Here is a 7,880-nt window from a genome sequence, read left to right as displayed (position 1 = left end):
CTTTTCCATAGGCCGATAGAAATTTTACTTCCATTTCTTCATACTAATTCTTTCTTGAGTAGTGTCTACTCTATAAGACACACTATTCCAAAGTTTACTTTAGCAGCATGGAGATAAACGGTCTTCTACTACCTGCATCATCTTCTAACTCATGCAATCCATCATGCACTTTTGTTCATTTCATTATTTTTCCTTTACATCGTTATTCTTGTATCTGAGTAAGACTAAGTCTATTTCATAGGAGTCTATCCTAAGAAGTCTGCATCTTAGCTGCATCTCAGTAAGCTTTACTAGTTTCAACTTGGTTCTCTGTTATTCCTGACTACAAGATCTCTTCTCATACGATACTATGGGTGTATTTCTTCTTTAATTAAGCATTCTACCTTACTTAAACAAGTAGGTTGCTTAACCATTTACCATTAAATGACGTAATTCACCATCCCAATCTTGTATGTTAAAGTCGGTTTTAACACACAATGGAACTTTATATATCACAAAGTCTTGGCCTATTGAGTTTGAAAACTTCATTAGCCTTTCTTTTGATCTTCATTTAATTCTTCCAAATCTTGCACAACATTCATTGTGATACTGCCGAAGTATTGATCACTGTCTTCGGTTCTTTTGACTCTATTAAACAATCGCTTCTTCAATCTGAACAGCGGTAGAACAACTTCGTGGATTTGTACCAACACATTTATCTTGCCCAAACGTGTTTTAAATGCACATCTTTCTTCCAAAGATGTTATTATATATCAATCATACTTTAAATGTATATTACCACTCTGTTGGTATTGATACATTTATTACAATAATAATTCGTATTTATTATTTTACGATATCTCGCAATCGTTTATTTATAAACTTATCATGTCAACTATTATAAGCCTCTTTATCACTTCGAAAAATTCTATTATGAAAATTCGTAAAATTTTCTAAATCATGGTCGGCAACAGACCTTAAGCTTTCTCACATAATAGAATATAAGGCATATCTCTTCTCTATATTCATTTATCATTTAGCACACAATAGAATATAAGGCATATCTCTTCTCTATATTCATTTATCATTTAGCACATAATAGAATATAAGGCATATCTCTTCTCTATATTCATTTATCATTCATCCCATAATAGAATATAAGACATATCTCCTCTCTATATTCATTTATCATTTAGCACATAATAGAATATAAGGCATATCTCCTCTTAATACTCTAGTGCTTGCCTCCATTAGGTATTCAACCTAAATACATCGTATCATCTTTACTTAATAATTCTTGTTTAAGTTTAGAAATTCTTAAAATTTATGGTTCACTTAAACTAATTTTCTTAAAATTCTGAAGTAACTTAATATCTTAGAATACTAGGGTTTATCATTACCCAATCCCCCACTTAAATATTTCCTATGGTTTGTATCCATATACTTATTACGAATCAGCTCATATATTGAGCTTCCAACAGTTTAAGTCTAAATACCAATCCGTGATATTTAGTTCACTTAAACCATTGCTCTGATACCATGCTTGAAAGACCCCAACTTTCGTATTTATGAAAGACCCAAACTTTCATACTATTTCAAAAGATTTCTTAAGTTACTTCCTCAAAAGATGCTACATGTATATTTATAAAACAATATTTTATATTGATAAAGTGATTACAAACGATTGGATACAAACCGACTAAGTTTTATTACAATTTCATGTCTACCCAGGAATCTACTATTCATATACATACATGAACATTAAAAATACAGAGAAATACTATTAACTATTCTAAATCTTTCAGCAGTATAAAACTATATTGGAATACTCATCACCTGCAATTGTTAAATATTGAGAGGAATAAGCGATAACGCTTAGTGAATTCAATAGATAGATACAATATAATATTATGCCTTACATATACTAATATGACAGAAGCAGAAGGGAACAAGAAGACATATGTGAAATCATGTGACAAGCGTTCATATCAATCACAGACTTTATTCAAAGATATACTTTTCAATGACACATAACGATTTCAATACTTGATATGCATCAATAAAGCTTTGGCCCAAATGGCACAGAATACATATAATTTATGATTATCAATTTGATAGATTTTAGGTTTTCACGCCCTGTTTAGCATTTCAGTAGATTTCAGGTTTTCACGCCCTGTTTAACCATTTCGGTAGATTTCAGGTTTTCATGCTCTGTTTAACCCTTTGCTAATACCATAGAATAGAGTTCAATTCCCTTACGGAGTCATGCTCTACGTGGTCGGAGATTACATACCATTCCTATCTAACTTTCTGCCTATGCCATAGAATAGAAGTCATTCTCTTACGGAGACATGCTCTACATGGTCAGAGGCTACGTACCAGTACCAATGTGAATCTAAGTCCTTTCATTGATCACATGGTCGGAGATTACATACCATTCCTATCTAACTTTCTGCCTATTCCATAGAATAGAAGTCATTCTCTTACGGAGACATGCTCTACATGGCCAGAGGCTACGTACCAGTACCAATGTGAATCTAAGTCCTTTCACTGATCACATGGTCAAAGGTATTATAATTGCTATAAACATAGCGAATAAAATAACACGGGAGAATAACTCAGAATAATAACACTGAGAAGCATATAGCACATATAACACATAACATACAATTGTTCCTATATATTGAACTCACCTTAAGTTAACCGAGGGTTAAAATAGTAATTTGGACAGCATTTCGGCTTTAAATATGACTTTCTATGTTGAAAACCGGGAGCTTAATTGAAAATCGGGCTCTGTGAAGGTAGGGCTTCAAAACTGAAAAGATAAAATTTACGGGCTTCTCGGGGGTCTCGGGACGTATTTCGGGTGCTAAAATTGATACCGGGGCTTCGGGAAAAGTCAAAATAGTGAAAATATGGAAAAAGGGGCTAAAATTGGAAAATTTCAAATTCTAATCGGAGGGTTCGCGCCCTCTTATTTATAGGGGTGAGGTTCGGATCCGGAGGGGCAGGTGGCAGTAGCAGCGAAGACCACGCAGCATCCGGAGCGAGGTTCGGTGGCCAGGTGCGAGGCTCGGAGTGGTGACACGAAACTGCTCGGTGGCGAAGGCGGTGCGAAGCGCGTAGGCGAAACGTGTCTCGCATCGGACTGGCCACCGATGCGAGATGTGTCCCCTTCCTGCTGCACCTCGGAATCGGCGAATCTGCTTGCGACACTTGTTGACCTAGGATTTGGCCACGTCTCCAGTGACGCACCTGCTTCGTGCGAGGTGACGTGGTCGGTACTATTCATGCAAAATTCTTCGGTTTTCGGGCCCCGAACTTCTAAAATCCATAACTTTCGCATACGAGCTCCGTTTTTGACGTTCTTTATATGCACGCGTAGCTAAAATTACGCTCTACAACGTTCGTTTAGACTTTGTTGGATAATTTTGAATTTATTTTTTAATATTATTATTTTTAACAGACCGGGACAGGAAAGTTCGTTAAAAATTCATAACTTCTTCATCTGACATCCGTTTTCGTCAGACGTTTTACTGTTGTACTACAAATGATGAGACCTTCGATTTTCATTTAGGATGTATCGGTCAAATATCGTTCGATCTAAAATTCGAGTTTTTAGCTGTCTACTACTAAGTTGAAACTTCGAAAAATCATAACTTCCTCATACAAAGTTAGATTTTTGCGTTCTTTTTATCAAATTTCTCGGTTTAACGAATACTATGACTTTTATTTAGATTACTAAGGCTAAAAAGTAGTTTATCAAAAACTCACTTTTTACGTCATTCGGCAGCGTGTCGGTTTTGTCGCGGATCTTCGGTTGGTCATAACTTCTTCGTTATAACTTGGATTTTGACGAGGTTTTCGCCTACAAGTTTCTAACGAGATTCTTGATATGTGCATATTTAGTGTGTATTAAGTATAGTTTTTTATTCATATATGAGCTAAATTATCGCATATTATGGACAAAAGGTACTTAAAAGTGTTAAATTATGTTTTTCAGTCCAAAGATGAAGCTCGGAAGCAAAAGGAAGCAGGAGAAGCGGTTAGGAGCTCGAGAATGGAATGAAGAAGAAAAACACTAAAAATGGCACCTACTCGGCGAGTCGAGCCTGGACTCGACGAGTCCGGTCGAAGAATCAGAAAGATAATGACTCGGGGTTCCAGATAGTTATCGCAATACGGGGAATGTGAGAGGGACTCGACGAGTCACCACTTGACTCGACGAGTCGATTCGCTTATTTAAAGATAACTCCACAGATCGATTAGGGGGGGTTCTGGGACGATTCAGAAGTGTTTTGCTGCGATTGAGAAGCCAGAAAAACCCTAGAAGTCGACGAAGAAAGCTAGAATTCAATTCCGGGAAGTAATTAAGGCACAATTTCATCATTCCACTTATTCTTTTGTTTTATCAATATGATTAAGAAACTTGACTTTGTTTGTTTGCTGTTATTTACTTTAATTATGAACTCAAACCTTTAGACTCCTGTTTGGGGATACAAAGTTGACAATATGGTTTGATTGATTGGTAGGATTAATTCCAAGTTGGTGAATTTTTGTTATTTTAGCTTGCTAAAGAACCTTGTGTGTGAATAATAATTAATTTTCTGTTAATAGGAAGATAATTGATTAGCATGAACATCTATTGATTATTGACCACATATGATATGTGACAACTATACTATATGTCTAGGATTAATGAATATGAAATTAGAATTAATAAGAAAATTGAGTAAATTCATGTGCAAGCTTGTAAGATGACCATCAAACAAGAGGTTAATTAAACATAATAAATTAATTAGCTATTGCAAGTCTAACTTAACCCGAATAATTAATCTAGTAAATATAACTAAATTAAACAATTGGCCACTGTTTGAGTTAGTTTATTTGCTAAGGATTAGGGTAGTGAACATAAACATAATCACTTGAATCGGTAACCAACGGAAGAATTAATCCATTGCACTATTACCTTGAAATCAACCATAAAGTTAACCAAGTTGAACTAAACAGAAGTTCCTTTCCAATTATTGAATCTAGTTAAGTCGTTATTTTCTAGTCTTAAATTAGTAATAATTAGTAAGTTTCTAGTCTTGTAAAACTAAAGAAAAACCCTATTTCTTAATTAACTTAGATAGAATTAGTTTTTAATTTAATTTGCCGTTCCCTGTGTTCGATACCCTGCTTATTTAGCTATACCACAATTGATAGGTTCACTGCCTTTTGTGTGTTATTTGATAATTAAAAGTAGGTTTAAAACTAAGTGAGTTTTACACACATCAAGTTTTTAGCGTCGTTGCCGGGGAACGGTTCTAAAATTAGCATTAAAAATCTAATTCAATCGATCCTTTATGTGAGATTTATCTTACGCAAAGTTAATTTCTGTTTAAGTTTTTAGGTAGTAAAAAAAAAAAAAAAAAAAAAAAAACCTGATTTTACCTTGGACTCGCCGAGTGCATTCGCCCAGACTCGGCGAGTACAACGCTGAATCAGATTTAATTTTTTGTTCTTTTTACGCGTTTTTTGTTTTGTTTGCAGTTGTTTCATGACCCGAGGATCTGATACACCTCTGGTTCCCCCTCTTGAAGATCCGGAAACAACATTAAGAAGGAACAAAGGCAAAACCGTTGGAGAATCCGCTTCTTCAAAGAACTCACCACTCAAAAACCTCAAATCCGTTTTTAGCAAGAAAAGGAGCAGCAAATCAGGAGCATCCAGTGCCTCGTTGACAATCGAAGACCCGATTCAAAAAGACACCGAGTACGAGACCGACGAAGAAAACGAACCTACATACGAGCACACATCCGAATTTGAAGACGATTTAGCCACCGCTATGGCTAATATTGACGAAATCCCCATGGGGGAATGGAAGAAAAGGATGCGTGATGACACCGGCCCGGGACTTGTGCAACCTGCAATTCCCGCAACCGCTACTTTTGAGCTAAAGGTCCATATTCTCGCTCAACTCAAGGAGATTCCTTTTCACAGGAGAGATCACGAAGATGCCTATAAGCACTTGGATAAAGTACATGATGTGGCTGATTACTTCAATGTACCCAATGTGCCTCGCGAGATCCAGCTTCTTCGCATGCTTCCTGTCACATTTAAAGGAGCTGCAAAAGATTGGTTAAAGTCACTTCCTCCCGGATCGGTCACCACATGGGCTAAGATGAAAGAATAGTTCATAGACCATTTCTGCCCACCTTCCAAGATAGCCAAGCTAAAGAAAGCCATTGCCAACTTCGAGCAACAACCAGGAGAATCTATTTATGAAGCTTGGGAAAGGTACAAGAGCCTACTTAGAAATTGCCCACACCATGACCTTAATAGCCAACAAGAGGTATCCATCTTTTATGATGGAGTTAATGTCACCACAAGGCAACTACTCGATTCACAAGGCCCGCTCACCAGAAATCCGCCTCCGGAAATAAAGGAATTAATTGAAGAATTCTCCAAGCATTCTAGAGAATACCACAATCCGAGGAATGAAGTGAGTCGTGGAGCAGTGAACTCGGTGAATGATAGCATGGCGGCGGTAATAGCTAAACTCAATAGCCTAGACCGAAGAATGACAAAATTGGATCAAACAATCCATGCTATTAGGGTAGGATGCGAAAATTGTGGTGGCCCCCACCTCATCAAGGATTGTGATCAAGACGAAAACGGAAATAAAAAGGCTCAAGTATTTTATTCCAGTGGCGATAGATATGACGAAGATTGGAGGAAACCGAAGAAGGAATGGCTCCCATACGAAGAATATAAAAAGGCTAAGGAGGAGAAATACAAACAGAAGGAGAGGGGATTCTATCAAAAGGAAGAGTCAGTGATGGAAAAGAAGGCCAATTTAAAAGATATGCTCGCAAGATTCGTAACCGCATCCGAGAAAAGACACAATGATCATGATGTAGCAATGCAAGAAACCATAAACATGTTGAGGAATCAACAAGCATCCATTCTCAACATTGAGAAACAGCTGGGACAGCTTGCACATCAAGTGAATGAAAGAAGACCGGGCCAACTTCCGAGCAACACCGAGCCCAATCCAAGAATGGAGAATGTAAGTGTAATAACCTCCAGCAGTGAAGGAAAATTTACAGAAGCACTAAGGATCTCCAAGAAGAAGGAAGAAAAGGTAGAAGAATCGGACCCAGCAAAACCCGACCCGACTCGCCGAGTCACTCCAATGGACTCGACGAGTCCATGCGCAATTGAAACACCTGTCAGTTCTTTGAAACCTTATAATCCTTCGCTTCCATACCCAATCAAATCCATGCCTGCAGAAAAAGTAGAAGCATACAGAACCTTCATGAATCATGTTAACGCTCTACAAGTTAATGTGCCATTTGTAGAAACAATACTCCAAACACCTAAATACTTCAACTTGCTTAAGGGCCTTTTTGCTGCTAGGAAGGACTTGGCTGAAGTTGCAGAAGTATTGATGAGTGAGCTCCCTGAAAAAAAGGGTGATCCAGGAAATATTGTGATTCCGTGCCAATTTGGTAATGAGGTCTTCACCCGAGCATTAGTTGACTCGGGGGCAAGCATCAATATGATGCCTTTTTCATTCTATAAGAAGTTGAAATTACCAGAACCAAAACCGGTGCATATGAAGATCCATTTGGCGGACAAGACAATAATTCATCCACAAGGCGTTTGTGAAGATCTCCTTATAAAAGTTGACAAGTTTATTTTCCCAATAGACTTCGTGGTAGTTGATATGGAAGAAGACCCCGAAATTCCACTTATTTTGGGGAGATCCTTCTTGAACACCGCGTATGCTTTAATTGATATATGTGAGTCTACATGGACATTAAGGGTGGGTGATGAGGTTGTGACATTTAAAGCTATTCCATAAATCAAGCAAGAAGAAGAAAAGATTGAAGAAGTCTCAATGATCCAATTGG

At 37.3% G+C, this 7,880-nt stretch overlaps 1 non-coding gene across 1 annotated transcript; it reads right to left on the bottom strand.

Moving 5' to 3' along the window:
• Positions 1 to 6,193: 6,193 nt before the first annotated feature.
• LOC145003678 (small nucleolar RNA R71) lies at positions 6,194 to 6,300 on the bottom strand. Its single transcript, XR_013662125.1, has one exon. It is a non-coding gene; the product is annotated as a small nucleolar RNA R71 (small nucleolar RNA).
• Positions 6,301 to 7,880: the final 1,580 nt, after the last annotated feature.

This window comes from Lactuca saligna, chromosome 6, assembly GCF_052625555.1.
Source record: "Lactuca saligna cultivar CGN05327 chromosome 6, ASM5262555v1, whole genome shotgun sequence".
NCBI lineage: Eukaryota > Viridiplantae > Streptophyta > Magnoliopsida > Asterales > Asteraceae > Lactuca > Lactuca saligna.
Note: the sequence above shows the minus strand (reverse complement) of the source record. Positions and strands in the feature narration are given on the sequence as shown.